This window comes from Mastigoproctus giganteus, chromosome 8 (assembly GCF_048544385.1).
Source record: "Mastigoproctus giganteus isolate SK-2022 chromosome 8, ASM4854438v1, whole genome shotgun sequence".
Taxonomy (NCBI): Eukaryota; Metazoa; Arthropoda; class Arachnida; order Uropygi; family Thelyphonidae; genus Mastigoproctus; species Mastigoproctus giganteus.
This window is the reverse complement of record NC_143582.1, coordinates 15,690,376-15,708,773: the sequence shown is the minus strand read 5'-3', so window position 1 is coordinate 15,708,773 and position 18,398 is coordinate 15,690,376. Positions and strand designations below refer to the sequence as shown.

At 34.9% G+C, this 18,398-nt stretch overlaps 1 protein-coding gene across 3 annotated transcripts in view; it reads left to right on the top strand.

Annotated features, from left to right (window-relative positions):
* LOC150081292 (splicing factor, proline- and glutamine-rich-like) overlaps positions 1-18,398 on the top strand; it is a 288,175-nt gene that overhangs the window by 254,517 nt on the left and 15,260 nt on the right. For 2 of the 3 annotated variants that reach the window (XR_016547290.1, XR_016547291.1), the window contains 2 exons: positions 6,608-6,689; positions 17,688-17,757. The gene's annotated coding sequence lies outside the window, so the exon portion shown is untranslated. The remainder of the gene's footprint in view (positions 1-6,607; positions 6,690-17,687; positions 17,758-18,398) is intronic. The other variant, XR_016547292.1, reaches the window with a different exon arrangement.

Below are 18,398 nucleotides of genomic sequence, written 5' to 3'. Positions count from 1 at the left end.
ATAAAGTAAATAAATAATTCCCCCCCCCCCCCTAAAAAAAAGCCTGTGACATTTTGCTGAATACTACTCTACTTCAGGCACTAAAATATTGTCTACACTACACTTAACTAAAATTTTTACCATGTGGATCTTGCTTTTGTATGCTTGAGCAAAACTGTGGAACATAGTTTTGGATATGGTAAAAATGATTCATTCTTACAAAACTAAACAACTTTGTAAATACTGATATATATTTATACTCAGTAGGTACAAATGATTCATTCTTAACTATTGGGCTTGATTATTTTTTGATATTTTGTTTATTTCGTATTATGTTTTGGATTCAGAGTAAATGTCCTTTCAGTTCTGACTCACAATACTCCTTCCTGACCACTATGCAGTTAAAGATTTCAATAGTGAATAATTACCGGAAAAAAAAAAAAAATACCAATTCGAAATAGTTTACTTTTATTGAAATTGAGTACAGGAGGCATCTGTCTTATGTGCTATTAATTGATCTTGAATTTTTAGCCGTAAGGTGGATGAGCATTTCATGAATAATAATTTTATATGAGGATGCATATTCCCATAGTATTGCATTAAAAAAATAAACACTAGACAATCAGTTTCTGCCAGATTTTCTAGGTTTTGTTTTCTTCCCCTCCTCTGAATGCTGCTGGTGGAGTGGAAATTTCACTCAAAGCCATAAAAATTCTTACAGGGCATAATTTTATTTATGGTATGGTGGAAGTTTGTTAGGTCATGAGATTATCTAGTTTTTCCAGATACTGAAGATTAGCTACTCATTAATAATCATTGGCCACTAACTCAAAAGGGCCTCTCATTCCCCTGGTCCTCAGCATTAAGCTGATATAAAATGTTCTGTGTGAACAGCAAGCAACTTATGTCTTTCACATTAGATTGCAGAACTTGCAAACATCCAGTTATATGAAGGTGGGAGAGATGGTTTTGCGGCTAGCAGTTTTAAATTGCCTCGTTCACATATTTTGTGATGTGCAGTGGTGCTGACCGGGCTAGCCATGTGGGTAAAGTGCCTGCCTGGCAACCCAAAGGTCGCAGGTTCGATTCCTGCCTCGGGCTTGGATCAAAGTACTGCAAAAAACCTTGGGAGGTGCATTATGGCCACAGAAGCGTATGCTCCAACAACTACCAAAAAAAAAAAAGATGTGCCGTGGTGCACATATGCAATCAGTAAATGAGCACTATGAAAGTAAAAGCACTTAAATTAGCAACTGCTTCATATTAGCACATTGATTCTCCTTTTTGAATCAATGCTTTTTTTTTTTTTTTTTTAAATCATCAACTGTATGCTGTAAAGACTTTTTTTACAGTTTTATTTATGTATACAGAATAAATGATAAAATTTTTAGGATTCAAGTCACTGAAAGTTTAATCCATATACATGAACTAACCTTAACACAAGCAAAGAACAAATAAAGCTGTGTATAAATAAAAATAAATAATAAACCAAATATTTTCAGCATACAGTGTGTGTGTGCGTGCGCTGCTGCAATTAGCACACAGTAAAGTCAGTATAGTGATTTTGTCTCATAGTTTTATGTGTATTTATTTTATTGCATAAAATATAAAACAAATAGTATGCAGAAATAAAACACCAAAAATTCTTGGTTTCTTACAGAATTCATAATATAAATTTGAGTGCTATTACGAATTGTTGGCATTGGCCAATGTTGGAACATACATTTTTGAGCTTGTAATTACAGATGAGCACAACTTGAAGAATGTTATTGCGGATGCTCCCTGTACATCATATTTGAAATATACTCTTGGTGGGGGAGGTATGCAGAATTTAAATTATTTTGAGCAATGGGGGGGTTGGAAAAGAAGGTTGAATATGACTAGTGAACTGTTGTGATACAATTGTTATTAAAGTCAACACTCAAAAATTCAATTGTTTTCATCTTGTAGATTTTAGAATTTGTATTGTATGGTATGCCTCTGGCACTATTTAAAAAAAAATCTCAGTAGTGAGGGGTTTTTTTTTTTTTTTTTTTTTTTGCACAGTTGCTGTCTGTAACTTCCAAGTATTGTTCTAGCAAGTTACAAACAAATATTACCTTTTCTTCTAAATATCATGCTTTAAATTATCTTTAGTTAAGGTCTGAGTGCATATTTTGTGAAAAAAACAGTGACAGAATATGACACTTAAAAAATCACATTCTGGGAAGCCATGATATTTCTGGCAAAATGAAGACCAGTAAAATTTTTCTTATATGGAAGTCCATAATTCTGAAAAATAATAATATTAATATCTGTAAGCTAGTATTTGTACATTCCTCATCCCATAAGTGCATGTAATTTTGACTCATGACCCATTTAATCAGTAACACACTGTTATAGATTGCATAATTTTTGACTCCTTTGTTTACCTCACTGTTTATAAGTAAAAATAATTTGAATTGTATCTATAAATAAAACTTCAAATGAATTATAAACCCTTCATCATTAACAGAATGAATTATAAAAGTGCTCAAAAGTTTAATACGTTTTATTGAAAATAAGTTTTGGAAATGATGCATTCCGACATGGTATTTGATGAATGAATTAATGCATTTTGCATCTTTTCAGTTTATAAGTCTGCCCCCCCCCCCCCCATTACCTCTTTTCTGCTAAGAATCATTTGTAGTATAGTCAGTGAAAAGCAGTGAATGGCTCGAAGTCATTCACTAGGCATACTCCTATGTTCATGAGAGGGAGATATCCAGTGAGCGACCTTGAGTTGCCAATGATTTTCTTTTTTCTGTAATATCAAAAATAGCCTGTCATTTCTTTGAATTTGATTTCTCCCATCACTTTACCTCCCTTCACTAATAATACTGTAACAGGTGGTATTCCTTCTTTAAAGAAAATTACGTTAATTTTCATTTTATGTTATTGTTTGACTGTGTGTTCATTATGACTGGTCTCTAAACTTTTTTGGTCGTGCACCCTTATTTTACTTAAAAGGACTAGCGTGCACCCCATAATAAAAAATTAAATACATGTTTATTTTATTATTATTATTTTTATTTATAGATCATTTACATGGAAAGCATTATATCTAAAATCATATGTAATTTTAAAATATCACAAATAAAAAAATAAAAAACAAATCAAATTGAAGTTCAGGTACAAAATGCATGCACTTGAATATGCATGATCAAACAAAGCTGCATATTAAATAAAGTATTAAAAAAACATTTATTTATAATTTTTATTTTCAGTTACGTTTCAAAATACTAAAGTTTTCATAATTGATAAATATTGATTTATTGCGGATCATCTCACCCAACTTTGGAGACCACTGCTTTATGAGATAGTAATAGTTTACATTTTAGTTATAAATATATTTAACTCCTAAATATCCCACAAATTGGAAAATAAACAGTTGCATGGTGTTTATTGGAGTTATTGTCATATAATGTTACCATTTGTTCTTATATTTTAAATTCTTTTTTTTTTTTTAATCATAAATTATCAATTTTATTCCATTCCTCATTTCTTGAAAAATTTTTTCCCCTCCCACTTATTTTTATATATATATATACTGTGTGCTCAATTTTAATGAGCCCATTGTGCAGGGATACTTTCCTTTTTTATATGTCCACCTGCCCACTCATCAGGAAACATTGACATACTAGAGTTTATTACAATACAAAAATATTGATTGGCACACTCTTTCAGTTAGTCACAGACTAAGCCATTAACTTTTGTAATCAACAATTAATCATAACTGAAACAGAAGATGCTGCATCATCTAGTGATAACTGGTGGTTGAAGGTATAAATTTGGTAGAATGAGGGCAGGCGTTCTCGGATAATACACCAATGGTTGAGAGTTAAGGATAACTCTTCTGTAAGATATAACTAAAATTAATTTGGTTATATAAAAACAATTTATTAGTTGCTCTCTAACTGAAAAGTAAGATCTGTAATGTATTCAGTTTCTAATATTTTGTGCTGTTGATCATAGTATCTTTGAAATTAAATGCATGGTATTCATTGGATTATTTTTATTTGTCATGTGGGACATCAATTAACTAACTGGAGATTGATGTTACTTTTACATTTCATACACCTTTTGCAACACCATGGACAATATGATACAGTGCAGGGGTACCTCACATAATTTGAATTCACTTAAAATGCCACTCCATAAATAAATTACTGTGTAGTACTATAGTTTTATATGTTTGCCAGAGCTTTGCTGCAGTGATGAGATGTATTTGTTAACTATGAATAAATTATGCAAAATGGGGGATCTCTTACTTCCTTGATGGGCCTTCCTCAGATGATGGCTTTGTATTAAAAACTGATAGTACTTACCGCAGCTCTGGAAGTTATGTGTATCTGATATATAATAATTACAATACAAACAGCAACAATTTAGTAATGAAGTGTGTACTGTTTCATTGCATGTATTGAAATAGTTTGAGAAAATAGCACTACACAGCACTGTTTTTCTGTCACGGGTGTCTAAGGAGAATTGTCCCTCCTAAGACAGTGACAGAGCTTGGCTTATGCTCTTTAGAAATGACCCATTTATTCTGAAACTATTTAATATTTGCATTTTGATAGCATCCTATTCAATAAATTTATTCATTGCTTGGCACAAAGTTGCTAATTAGAGCTATTTGATGTCTGATGAGTGATTCAGATAAGTCTTAAACCAGGCACGACAGTGCCTTTAAGTTTTCAGTGAATAGTGGATTTACCTACTGGGTGATGTTATTCAATTAAAAACAATATTGATTACTTTAGATTGACTTATGGATAAACGGCCATATTGAAGTCAAGTTAGTAAGGCTTTCTGTGGCTACCTTTGAAGTGTTAAATGTCTATTGAGTAATGTAGTTGTGGGCATGATGCTGCTTGCAGATATTTTTCCAAAACACTACAGTGCTTATAACCAGCATCATTACAATGTCATTGGCATCACATGAAGGCCAGTCCTGTTAATTTTCAATATTCTGCATTGGGGGCATAAGTACCAGTGACTGGTGTCATATTGGTATGCTTAACTGCCATCATTGCAAAGAGGTGGGAGGTGCAGAATCTGTTTACCTGAGGGTGGGAAAAAGGTGCTATTCAGTGGTGGGGGAAGGGAGGTAGATGGTGACTTTTCCTCTGTTCCAAATATTCTTGATGGATTGTGTTAAAAATGATTTTAGTATTCCTTCCCTTGATTTCTTATGTTCTTTAGCTAATATCTTGGAGGATCTAAGGTTGAATCTGTGGTGCTATGCCCGTGTGTGCGCGCGCGCATGGTTAGCATTTTCTTCCATTTTCACTTTTAATTTCATATGCCCTATATATGTGTAAGGCAGGCTATGTAGGCATACAGTAGCCAATCTAAGTAGTTTTAATATAACTACTTTTCTCCCAACTAATCCTGAAAACTCAGAAGGGTCAGATATAAATTCCTGCATTTTGCATAATTAATCCATAATATATACCTCTCAAAAAATGCATTCAGGTTTTTTTTTTTTTTTTACTATCTATCTGAAGATCCTGTGTTTAAAGCATACCTTTCAGTCATATTCTGAATTACAGTACATCAAAAACAGTCATCACTTAAAAGAATAAAAAATAGTTTATAAACCCTGCTGTTGTTTGGTCAAGCCTCCTCATTAGCCATCCATTAATTTGTTATTATTAAAATATTTTAGCTTATGTAAACAAATTAAATAATTAATATATGCACATTGCATATGGTTGGCATTATTTGCCAGTTGGTTTGGGTAATCAGTGTCCCACCATACCAATTTAAATTATTCATAATAAAGTTATATGATTAATTCATTTGGAAGACATTTACTTAGAAATTATTCAGCCTTGCTTCAAAGACTTTGAGAGTTCCTTTATGGTTTTGTAATCTTATTTGGTTGTGTAATAATGATTTCCTTGACAGTTGATCAGAAAAATTATTTTAACAAAAAACAATGGCTGGTAGCTTCAACAGTGGTTGCAAGCCATCCCTGTGATATTGCATTATGTGGAGCCTATTACTGTGGAACTTGGCAGAATGCTTTCAAGAGTACCAACTAAATAGTCGCTTTCTGCTATTGTGATGTCAGTGTACACAGGTACTTAGGCTGAATGTAATTTGATTACATTTCAGAAGTAGTAATGAAAGCCTCATTGATTACTTAAAGGGGAGTAGAAAAGAAAGAACACTAATGCATTTTCACATAGACTCTAATGACTGCAGCAGTACAAAAAGTTGTTTGAACAGAACAAAATTCGTCATCAAAAGAATGGAATGGCCTAGAAGAAAAAAAGTAAAAAATCAGTAAAAATTTCAATAAAATGGTGAAAAATGGAGAAAAGAAATAGGATTGACACTATATTCAAAGAAAATATATTTAGTCCATGGTTTATTAGCCCACGTCAGATTGAGCTTCTTTTTTTAAAAATTTTGATTGTATTTTCAAGTAAATTATTTCATATTCATTGATCATTACTGCTTTAGTTTATTTGAAATAAGGATAAGTCTTATAATGCTATATGGCGCTCTTTATAATTCATTCTACCTGCATAAATTTTTATCTTTTGATATTACAAGAGCTGTATCTCTAATAACAATTTTTAATTGATTATTTCCATAGCAGTTCAGTACTACGTGGACATGAAAAGTCTGTGGGTTGATTTGGAGTTGGTGAAGCAGATGATAATCATTAAGAGACAGCGGTAAGGTTAAGCAACAGGTGTTCTATTTCTGTATGCCCATGTGCATAGATAAGTATTATTATGAATGATTAAAAACGTTTTACTAATAATTTGCAAGTTTTTTTTTTTTAATATCTTTTCATATTTGAATATCATTAGAAAAATATTTTCTAAATAATTTTACAAATTATTATTATTAGTAGTAGTGTTATTTGTAGTGGTGGCAAATGATGCAAGAAAGCAAGCTTATGCAGCATCAACCAAAGGGGGGAAGCCAACACCTCCCCTTTCTCCTATCCATTCCCTCTAAGAGTTTATATAGTTCATTATAACTATATAAACTTATTATTCTCACTATCCACATCCACAGCATCACATGGGAGTTTGTTCCAATAATAAACTTCCTTATATGTATCCTGAGCGAGAGTAAGGATTCCATTAGCATTGAACTTACCACTCTGTTCAAGGCCTTAAATACCTCAATCAGATCTCCTTGTAGATGCCTAGTCTCCGGATGCTGCAAGTTGCAATACTGAAGCCTTTCCTTGTAAAAGCAGCCTTTTTTTTCCCTTGCTAGTCTTGTTGCTCATCTCTGCATACATTCCAACAGATCCACATCCTTCCCAAAATAAGGCTTCCAGACCTGTGTGCAGTATTCAAGATGTGGCATAAGCATTGCATTGTACAAAGGGATAATCACCTCTCTATCCCTGTTGGCAAAATCCCTGCATATCATTGACAAACCACATAAGCTGTCCTGGCAGTCTGTCTATGCTGCTCAGAGAAATTCATATCTGACTGCACAATTACACCCCAGGTCTTTTTTCTTCTGCACTGCCCTAATTGCAATACCACACAGCTGGCACATTAATCTGGGATTAGTGGCTCCTCATATGAAGTACTTTGAATTTGTCAATATTAAACTGCAATTGCACTTTTCAGCCCATCTGCCACTTTTCTCTCAGTTATCACAAAATCATCCTGGTCTCGGCCACAATTTGATTCACTTCTGGCATTCCCATCCCTTAAAAATTCCAGGTGTGTGAGAATATAGATGCTAAAATATCCATTCAGTTTGTCATCAACATGTGCAGGATTATCAACAGTTAATCCATTCCTGGTTTATATTTATTGTTGCAGTAACATACCCTAATTACTCTGATTAACTACCCTGCCAACCTTAATATCATATGCAAATTTAGACATTAAGCCTGATAATGTCTTCATCAGTATCATTAATAAATATAGAAAACAAAAGTGGTTCCAGCACTGAACTCTGGGAATCGCCAATAACATTAGTCAAAGAAAAACAGTACCCATTGGTAACCATTTTGTTTTCTCCCACTCAACTATCCCTTTATCCATAGTAATAACTTTGCCTTAATGCCACATGGCTCCAATTTGTATAGCAGTCTTTTGTGTGCAACAGTATTAAAGAAAATGATGTTAAAAATATTTTTTGCATCCAGTTCCTTTGTTACTATATCATAGTATTCATAGTATTCCCCTTTAACAAATCTGTATTGTGACTACTGTATAACTGCATTCCTGCAGTTTTACAGTGGTCACGTGATGGCCCTGCATTACTTCTTTAACCAGTTACTCCACTATTTTTCCTGGAACAAGTCAAGCTAACTGGTCTGTAATTACTTGTCTCACTTTAATCCCTCTTTGTAAATTGGGGTTACCTTTGCACATCTCCAGTCCATAGGAAACCCCTCTGAATTCACGGATGCTCTCAATAATCATGACTAAAGGTTTGCTTACCTCTTTTGCTGCCTCCTTTAAAATCACTGAATAGATTCCATCCACCTTGGGTTCCCCCCCCCCCCTTTATTTAACCTTTAGCTCCAACAGTTTTTTTTTTTTTTTTTTTTTTCTCCACTTTTCTCTCAGTTATAACAAAATCATTCTGGTCCCAGCCACAATTTGATTCACTTTTGGCATCCCCATTCCTTAAAAGTTCTAGGTGTGTGAGAATATAAATTCTAAAATATCCCTTCAGTCATCAACGTGCAGGATCATCAACAACAGTTAATCCATCCATATCTAGTGAACCAATGTTATTCAACCCTTCATTCCACCGTTTACATAAGAAAGAAGTTGCTGCTTGACTTTGCATTCTTTGTCAGAGACTTCCCATAATCTGCCTTAGCTTGCCTAACCTCTTTTGTGACTTGATTGCAGCCTAATTTATATTTACTGTAGGCATCTGTATCACCTGATAATTTATATACATTCCATGCATTTTTGCCACAAGTCCTATCTGACATCTATGAAGGAAGAATTAACTGTGGATTAATGTTTTCTCTGTCAGGGTTACTCCCCTCTTGGGATTGAGTAAAACTGGATTATAACTGAGGAAGACACACACACACACACACACAGTGTCAAAAGCTTCTGTAAGTATTTTATCTTATCAAAAGATGCGAGCACAGACCCGTACATATTAATTAAACACTTTGTAATATGATTATAATTTTAAATAATCACTTATTCTAGATTACTTTAAATTATCACTACAAAGGCTATTTATAGATTTTTCAATATTGTATAACAGTCTGTATTCATGATCACTTTCACCAGTTTCTTCCAACACTCTCCTCGGGACAGCTATAGCTTCACGAGTTTGCCATTTTGTATCCGGAATTTGTTTGGGTTCACCTTCATTTTCCTCCTTTGCGAAATTATCAGTAACAGCCAGGCAATTTCTTTTTCAGTTAAAGCTGTAGTAACTACCTGTTTATAACAGATTGTACAAACAAAAAGGCCCAATAAACTGAAAACTGCAAATTGTTTTTATTATTTTATGGTTGTGACCTTCAGAAATGTGCTTTAGGAAAATATCACAGAATCATTCAAAACTGATTCTTGTAACCGAAGATGTAATTCTAATAAGCAGTAAAAGTGTAGTATATTTTATTGATTTGAATCAGTTCTTTGGAATTTGATTCTCTAAAGCGGCTGATTCTAAAACGTACCCTACAGCCATAATGTGTGTATTATATAAAATATTTTATGTATAAAATATTGTAAGTAGAACGCTAGAAGGTGATTTTATTGAATTAAATCTAATGAATGTACGGTATACACTGGGAGCTATATATGGTACGAAAAAGAGGAAGAAATAGACCAGAAATTAAAATAAAGATAAGAAGTGAAAAAGCGACCAAGATGAAAAAAACTCGGTGTCCTTCACAATTTCAGTGTATTCATCAGAGGTCATCCACTGAAATTATGAAAAAGACAGCAATGTTCCTGCTTCTGTTTCCGACATGATCTGTATGCTAATACCAATATTCCTTACTTTAGTCTATCGAGTTTTTTCAATTCTTTTCGCTTGCTTCTGTAAGGTCATCCATGATCTATATGCACCACGTATCATAACCACTTTTTTTGGCACATTCCATCATAATCTTACTGCAAAATTCTAAATCTAAATTTGCCTTCGCAACACATGGCAACCACACACACGTGCACCTTAGCATACAGATTATGTCAGAAACAGAAGCAAGAACATTGCTGTCTTTTTCATAATTTCAGTGGATGACCTCTGATGATGACACTGAAATTGTGAAGGACACCACAATGTTTTTTCATCTTGGTCACTTCTTCACTTCTTATCTTTGTTTTAATTTCCGGTCCATTTCTTCCTTTTTTTCATACCATATATCGCTCCCAGTGTATACTGTACATTCATTAGATTTAATTCAATAAAATCACCTTCTCGCGTTCTACTTACAATAATGTGTATATATATATATATGAAACTCCAAGCATGAAGGATATACAAACCTATAGCACTTAGTACTGTTCGTGGGTTGAAGGTTGAGAAGATGAAAGAAGATACTTGTTGACAATTAGACTTGAATTTCGATAGATTGTAATTTTCAGCATATGCGCATGAAGGGAGGTTGTTCCAGAAAATGGAATTTGAAGGAATAAATGAGGAAGAAGTAAAGTTGGTTCTGTGAGTTTGAGGTTAGACAGTAAAAGGATGCTGACTGGCTGCAGCATATGTTCAGACTGGTTTGGAAGAGAAAGCAAGAATTATGGAAGGAATGCAGAAGACATTGCCCATAGAAGTATCTGTAGAAAAGGCATGCAGCAGCAATAATAAAATGTATGAGATAGAGATTGGATAGACTTTGTTAGAGATGGGTCATTAATTAACCTAACTGCCATTCTTTTGAATGGAGTGCAAAAGCCGGAAAGATTTTGGGGACACCACCCCAGATGTGAGAACAACGTTCAATGGTAAAGCAGATTTAAGATTTGTTCAGAGTGAGCAGCTGTATGGAAGAAGAGAAAGCAATATTTGTGATGTGCTTATGCTAAGAAAAAATTTTATTGAAGTAATTCCTAATAGAGATATGTGATCTTGTCTAGAAATCTCAGTGTCATCAAAGATAAACATAGGAGCGTCCTTTTTTGTGAGATATAAGACAGGACTGAGTTTTAGCAGCATTGAAATCAACTAAATTATCTTTGCCCCACTGGAGAATTAGGTGGATTAAAGGAATTGGTAGTGGATATTTGCAGGGTAAGGTTTCTAAAACTGGAAGGTGGAATGCAATGTGCTATCATGACGAAACTATAGATAGGATTTCCTTTGGTCAATGGAAGCAGGTCATTAATATACAATAGAAAAAGAGTGGGAGAAAGAACTGAACCATGTGGAACACCAACATTAGTAGAGAAGCTAGAAGGCAAAGAGCCATCTCGCATTACCTGCAGTGAGCAGTCAGAGAGAAAATGATACCCAATTACAAAAAACGGTTGGCAGACCATAAGATGGAAGTTTATTGGAAAGACCTTTATGCTAAACACAATCAAAAGCCTTTGAATTGTCAAGAGCAATTACTTGAGTTTCATCAAACTTTTCCTTTGCATTTATCCATAGGTGGGTAACATTAGCCAGGATATCACCAGTGGATTGACATTGGCATTTGTCACCCTTTTTAGGTACTGGCTGGATATAGTAATAGTATTTGCCATATAATGCAAAGAAGCCACAGGTTTTGCTGCACTGGGAAAAAATATATATATATATCTACACAAAGTGGATAAGAAAATGCAAATTATATGCTTCCCCCTCATACTGGTAACTATCCAGTTGGCCTTTGAAGAAAATTTCCAAGCAGAAGGGAAAACAATGGTGGAATAACAAAGTGTAAAAAGGCAATACAGAACAGGAGTAAGCTCAGCACATGTTTTGAGAACAAGTGGATAAATACTATCAGGACCTTGCACTGTCTTGGCATCAAGGCTGTTCAGAATTCTAACATCCTTTTGATAGAAGACCACAGGAGGCATTGAATGGAGCGTAATAAAAATGGTTGCAGGTGGTTTACCAAGATCATCGATACTTGAGTTGAAAGAAAGGTGGGATACTAGCAGGTCAACTGTATCTTTGGCTGAGGTGGGAATAGAGATGGGCAAAAGTTGCAGCCAATATCTTTGGCAAGTGGCCAGAATGATCAGCTACTGTTTACACAAAAAGCAAGTTTTCTACTCTTAGCCTGTTTGAAATCTAGTTTGGACTGATTAATAACTGCTTTACAATTGTTGCGAGCTTTGGTGTAGGCAGAAAAAAATGAACCTGGAGATTTGGATATAAGCCAATTGCGATATGCAACATTCTTATTTTGATCAACCTTAGCACATTTATTGAAAAACCAAGGTTTAGATAAAGGAAAGATTTTAAGGTGGGGTGTTTGAATAAAGGATTTTATCCCTACAAGATTCACCAATGTGATCCGACCAAACATTGGCATTAGAAGAAATAATGCAAATCTTCCCATTTTGCATCCTTTTAATGCCAAACATCACAAGTTTGAGAAGGGCTCTATTGGGGAAGAGACCATCACTAAGTTGTGATCTGAAGTGCCAGTGGACAACTCATCTCAACCATGTACTTGGAAGTCTTGTTTGTAAGAAAAAGAACAAGTGTTGACTGTGTTGTTAGGATTGTGTGGTATTCTCTAGGTAAGTGAATAATCTGTGCAAGTTCATTAGTACTGTAAACCCCCGCTATTCGCGGTATCTGTATTCGCAGTTTCGTGTATTCGCGATCGCCGATTTAATATAAAATGAAACCTAAAAAAATGTGAATTTTAAAGAGCCGTGAATATTTTCCGCCATAAAAAAACATGAGCATGGCTAAAATTATCTTTCCTGTCAAAACAGCGCTCAGTGGGTGGGGGGAGAGGGGTGACAAAATCGCGAGCGTGGATGTTTCTCGCTAATCCTTGTTCAGTATGTGTTATGCGCTTGTCATTGAAGGTTTCGTAGTTTGCTTTTAATTTATATGCTTAAAAATTGAAATACATTTATCAATTTATAAATTGATATGCTTACAAAAATGATAAATCTACCGTTTTGCAGTGTAAAACAGACTTTTTTGAGTGTGTTAACGGAAGAAAGTGACTTTATTGTGGACAAGTTCTTTCTAACCCCTACAAAAATATGGCTACGAATAACAAGAGAAATGTGAAAATATCAAAGAAGGTGATGACATTAGCGAATAAAATTGAGTTATTAGACAAAATTTCTAATGGTGAAAGTGTCTCCTCAGTGGCAAAACATTATAAAATCAATGAGTCAAGGGTACGATCAATCAAAAAATCGGAAGAAAAAATCCGCCGTAGTGTCCGTGAAAACGCGCTAATTGCTTCAAAAATTTGCTCTGTAACTTGTGATGTTAAATTAGAAAAAATGGAAAAATCTTTAAATCTGTGGATAGAAGACCGAACTCAAAATAAAATTCCGTTAAGTTCACTCATCATTCGTGAAAATGCAAAACTCCTTTATCAACACTTTAGCGAAACTGGTGATAGCACTGGTGGGATAAGTTTTTTTGCTAGCAAAGGCATTTTATTACATTTAATATTAAATTGTTTCTTATTTTCATTTCGATGCCATGTACATAGTCCATGTACATAGTCATATTATGAAGGTACGTATAATACATACATAGACAAAATTTTAGACTAGTTTTTCTTATATATTTCATACTTTGGAATGGAACCCCTTTATTACTTTATTACATTCGCGACATTTCTCAGGAACGTAACCCCCGCGAATAGCGAGGGTTTACTGTAATTGCAAATGCCTCAGCCTCTTGACCAGCTGAAGTTGTGAACAATAAAATCACCAAGTAAAATTATCTCACTGTTCAGAAAGTTGGACTGGAGAATGTCAGGTTTAAAAGAGAAGTCAGAGTTCCAAGTGATTAGTAGCATTTGGGGAATGATAGGGGCAACAGGTGAATTTGGCAGAATGGTAAAGCAGAGATTAAAAAAAGAGGATATTATAAATTACTGGGTCTGTGACAGGGAATATCAGAGTGGACGTATGCACAAGTGCCACCTTTGAAGTGAAAAGAATAGTACAGCAAATAATTAGAACAACTGAGATGAGCAGTGGTTGAATCAACTGATAATTGGGATTCTGTTAGAAAGAGTACATGGGGTTTGGCAGACTGCAAGTGGACATCATTGAAATTGGAGCCGAGACCCCAGATATTTGTGAAATAAATGAGGAATATTTAGATCGTTTCACACATAAGTGTTTTCTATTAGTCTGACAATTCATGATGTATTCAGCAGTAAGAAAGGTGGTGAGGAAATGTATAAAGAATGAAATTATGGGTAATGTGTACACGCAGCAAGGATAAACCCAGCTCCTTGGCATAATGTGGCCCCAACAATGTACCTCCACATACACACTACTTGGACTGGCAGAGTAGGGACAACAAGATTATGCGCTAGCTGATCTGGAAGCATAGAGAAGTACCAACAGGTTCTGTCAGGTAGACTATCTAGCAACCCGCCTTCAAACACTATTTTAGAGCTGTACCTTTGAAATGTAAGGAAGTGAAATGGGGGTGTGGTTGCCAGAACTTTGTTCTGGAGACTAAACATAGGTTCCACCACTTCAAGCCTCTAATAGGCAAAGTGGTGGTTTTGCACCAGTTGATGAGTCATCTACCCCCTAATATTGCCCTGTAACCCAGAGTGGTAGCATTCCTCTGTGTGGTGTAGATGCCATACCTTTACCCCTGCTTACATTGGTTCGCACCTGAGTGGTCACCTCCAGTATATTAGGTGCTGTATTTCAGGACTTGCACACAGCAGTTATACCCAGGATTGCTAAAATGAAGGTGCAAGCAGAAGAGTTGGTTGTCACAGGAAAAGTAGACTTCGCTGAAGTTTGGTCCACTTGACTCAGGTGTCACCTGAATATGAGTTCCTCAGCGTTTTAGATACCTAGGTTGCAAGCTCAGCTTGTCATGCATGAGCGAATGTCTATGACAGCTTCAAAGACCAAAGTAGTGGTATCTTGTGTTTTTCACATTGCTCCCAAATGAGAGTGGCATCAGTGGTGGCCAAATTTTATTTTGACGCATTGTCTTATTTTGGTTGGGATGTGTAACAATTCAAATTAAGAATCATATTGCCTTTGCTATTTTCTCCGTCTGGTTTTAGGTTTTTTTTTTTTTTATTATTATTATTATTATTTCTCCTGATTGTCTGTTAACAATTAAGTGTAGGGGATTTATATACAAGTTTGTGTGACATGACATTTGCATGTGCCACAATATAATACATAAATAGAATTCTGTGATTTTAGAATGGTACATTACTATAAACTCTAATTTGTCCTACTGCAAACACACACTGCCATACTTTTTCACAAGCAGACAAGATTGTGTGTGTGTGTGTGTGTGTGTGTGTGTGTGTGTGTGTGTGTGTGTGTGTGTGTGTGTGTGTGTGTGTGTGTGTGTGTGTGTGTGTGTGTGTGTGTGTGTGTGTGTGTGAGTGAGTGAGTGAGTGAGTGATTCTTTACTTGTCAGGAAATATAAATTGTGGTTAAGAATGGAAACTACATTTGGGTAAAGATGATGTGTACATGACCGGTGGACTGACTGTAGTTGGCCCCAGACTCTCCCCACCCCCGCTCCAACTTTTTTTTTTTTTTTTTAAACATTACAAGTTCTATGAGCCCTGTTGGCAATTGCTACTTTTTTACCCAGCCCTGTCAACCTCTGGTTGTGAGGGACATTAGCAAATAAATTTACTGGTGTAAGGTGTAATGCCATTAATGTGGAACTGAAGCAGTTACATTGTTTTATTGTCTAGTATAAGACAGAGCTACGATGCTCAATAATACATTCTACGTTGCATTTCAATATTTGTAGAAAATAAGAGAATTTACTTCAATATGATACGTAGAACACTTCCCAATGACTCTCCAGCAAATAAACGAAAATAAAAATTAATGCAAAGTACTACATTAATAAAATTAATTAAAAAACAGTTAAATCAAGTTCAAACCAAATTTTGGAAAAAATTTTTCAATTTTATTTTCATTTATTTGCTGGAGAGTGTCATTAGGAAGTGTTCTGTATCATATTGAGGTGAATTTCTCTTATTCTTCTACAAATATTGTTTATTGTCTATATGATAATAAAATACAAGCTATATACATAGTGTCGCAATTGTAAAATGAGACTAATGGTAGAAAATAAATTATGATTCCATGTATGAGTGAACTAACCTTGGTTTATTCAAAGGAACTTCCTCCTGCATCCACACACTGCAAGCAATGATCGCAAAGTGATTGGAATGACTGCTGGAAGGCCATGATTGGTATACTGTTCGATGTTCTTAGCACAGCTCTGAATTGTGTCAACGTCATGAAAATGGCAGCTTTCAGTGGTGTCTTGAGCTTCGATAACAAAAAGTTGCACCAGGCTGTCTGGTGAATTATGAAGATTGCAACAGTATGCAGACTTTTTTGCCAATGAAAAAAACTCCCGAACAATGAGCAATGATAGCCTTGTGTCTTGATGCATTGTTGTGAAAGGGGAACCAACTGCCATTTTCTCCATACTGAGTCTGCACATGACAGATTCTCTCTAACAAACTTTTCAAAACATCTGGTTAGTAGGCAGCAGTAACACTTTGGCCATTAGGCATGAATGTTTGTGCAAATTCCCTTTCTATCATAGAAAATGATGAACATGGTTTTGATTTTTGACCTTTCTTTGATGAATGTTTTTGGCTTTTGGAGAGTTTTCCAACTTCCACTCCACACTTTGTTGCTTCATTGCGAGATCGTAGTGAAAATATTTTTAAGGTAAATTTTATCTATTCTCTTTTTTATATAACGTTATTCTCCTTATATAAATTAGTTTACCTTTACCCCGTACATTACCAAAACCACATCTCATTACCTGTGATGATCGAATTTAGGAAATTAGGTTTGCTTTCATTGGCTTCAATGAATTCTCTGCAGCATTCATCTTGTATCTGTCATTGACAGTTGTTAACAAATGTGAAACAAACTGCAAAGAAGACCTTCATTCAAGTGGTTTCCTTATTAATGCACAGAACTTCTGAAATCGTTCGGAGCGTTGCACATTGGTAATGATCTCCCACACCTTTCAATCAGCTCTGGTGTTCAAACTGTTTCTGCTGGGCCCCAGATATTTGTCATCTTCCTGTGAGTCCCTTCCTTGTGCAAAATGTTTATGCCAATCAAATACACATGTAAAAGATAGACAATTCTTTCCACACACTTCATCAGTTGTAACGTTTTCATGGCACTTTTGCTCACTCAAACGCAAAACTTGATGTTTGTTCTGTTGCATCCCCCCCCCCCCCCCCCGGCCGCCGCCGCCGCAACACAGACACGGGAGAGGAAAGACATGCAGTTCAGCTCATACTAAATTCTGAAATGGCGACAAACATCAGTCTTGTTTTCCAAATTGCTGCACTGGGTATATATTTACTAACTTTTGGCAGATACTTTTATGTATTTTGGACCTTCAGAAAACTTCATAATAAAATTGCATTTAATGCAAAATTCACTTGTTCAACAGTGAAGAATGAGTCGGTCTCACTCTGTGTGTTATCATCAGCTATTTTGAATAGTGCTTTTAGTTTCCATTTATTGTTTATATGCTTTGTGGATATGATTATCCACATTCATTAACTGATTCTTTGTTTCCAGATACTCAAGATGAGAAAAAATTTATTCTCCGGGTGCTCCTGAGAAGCTTTGTTATGTTACCACCTAAGAGGTATAGATTTATTTTCATTATTGTCGTCTTACATGTTAGATAGCAAGTCATGCAAAAGGAGCTAAATTTTCTAATGGGGTAGGAATCTTATGGATTATTTCAATTTTTTTGACAAGATCTGCTCTACTCTCAAAAAAAAAAAAAAAAAAAAATTTGCAAATTACCATAATATATATCTTAACAGAAGTCATAAGTGAGATGGCTACAGTGGCACTTACTGCCACTTCTGGATAAAGCTTTAATCCCTGGAGAGAAAGTAAAATAAGCCTTTTATCATTGAAATTTTAATACCCTAAATTTTGCTATTAAATTAATTTTATAAGCCCAGAAGAAAACTTCTCTTTTCTGTTATGAAATGAAATTTTGTGGTTTGCTTATCAGGTATTTAATTGGTAAATGTGGAAAGTTGTTTAATGTTTTAACATAATCTGTGAACTTAATTTATAATTTTTCAGCACTCATCAGCTGTTTTATGTATTTATTTCTCCCACTCTTCAGACATGAACTCCAAACAAAAGTATTCAGATTACCCCCCCCCCCCCATACATATCATCTTATTTTTTTTTTTATTATTTTTTTTTATGAAAACCCCAAACACGAAAGGTATCAAAACCTATAGTACTTAGTACCGTGCATGGGTT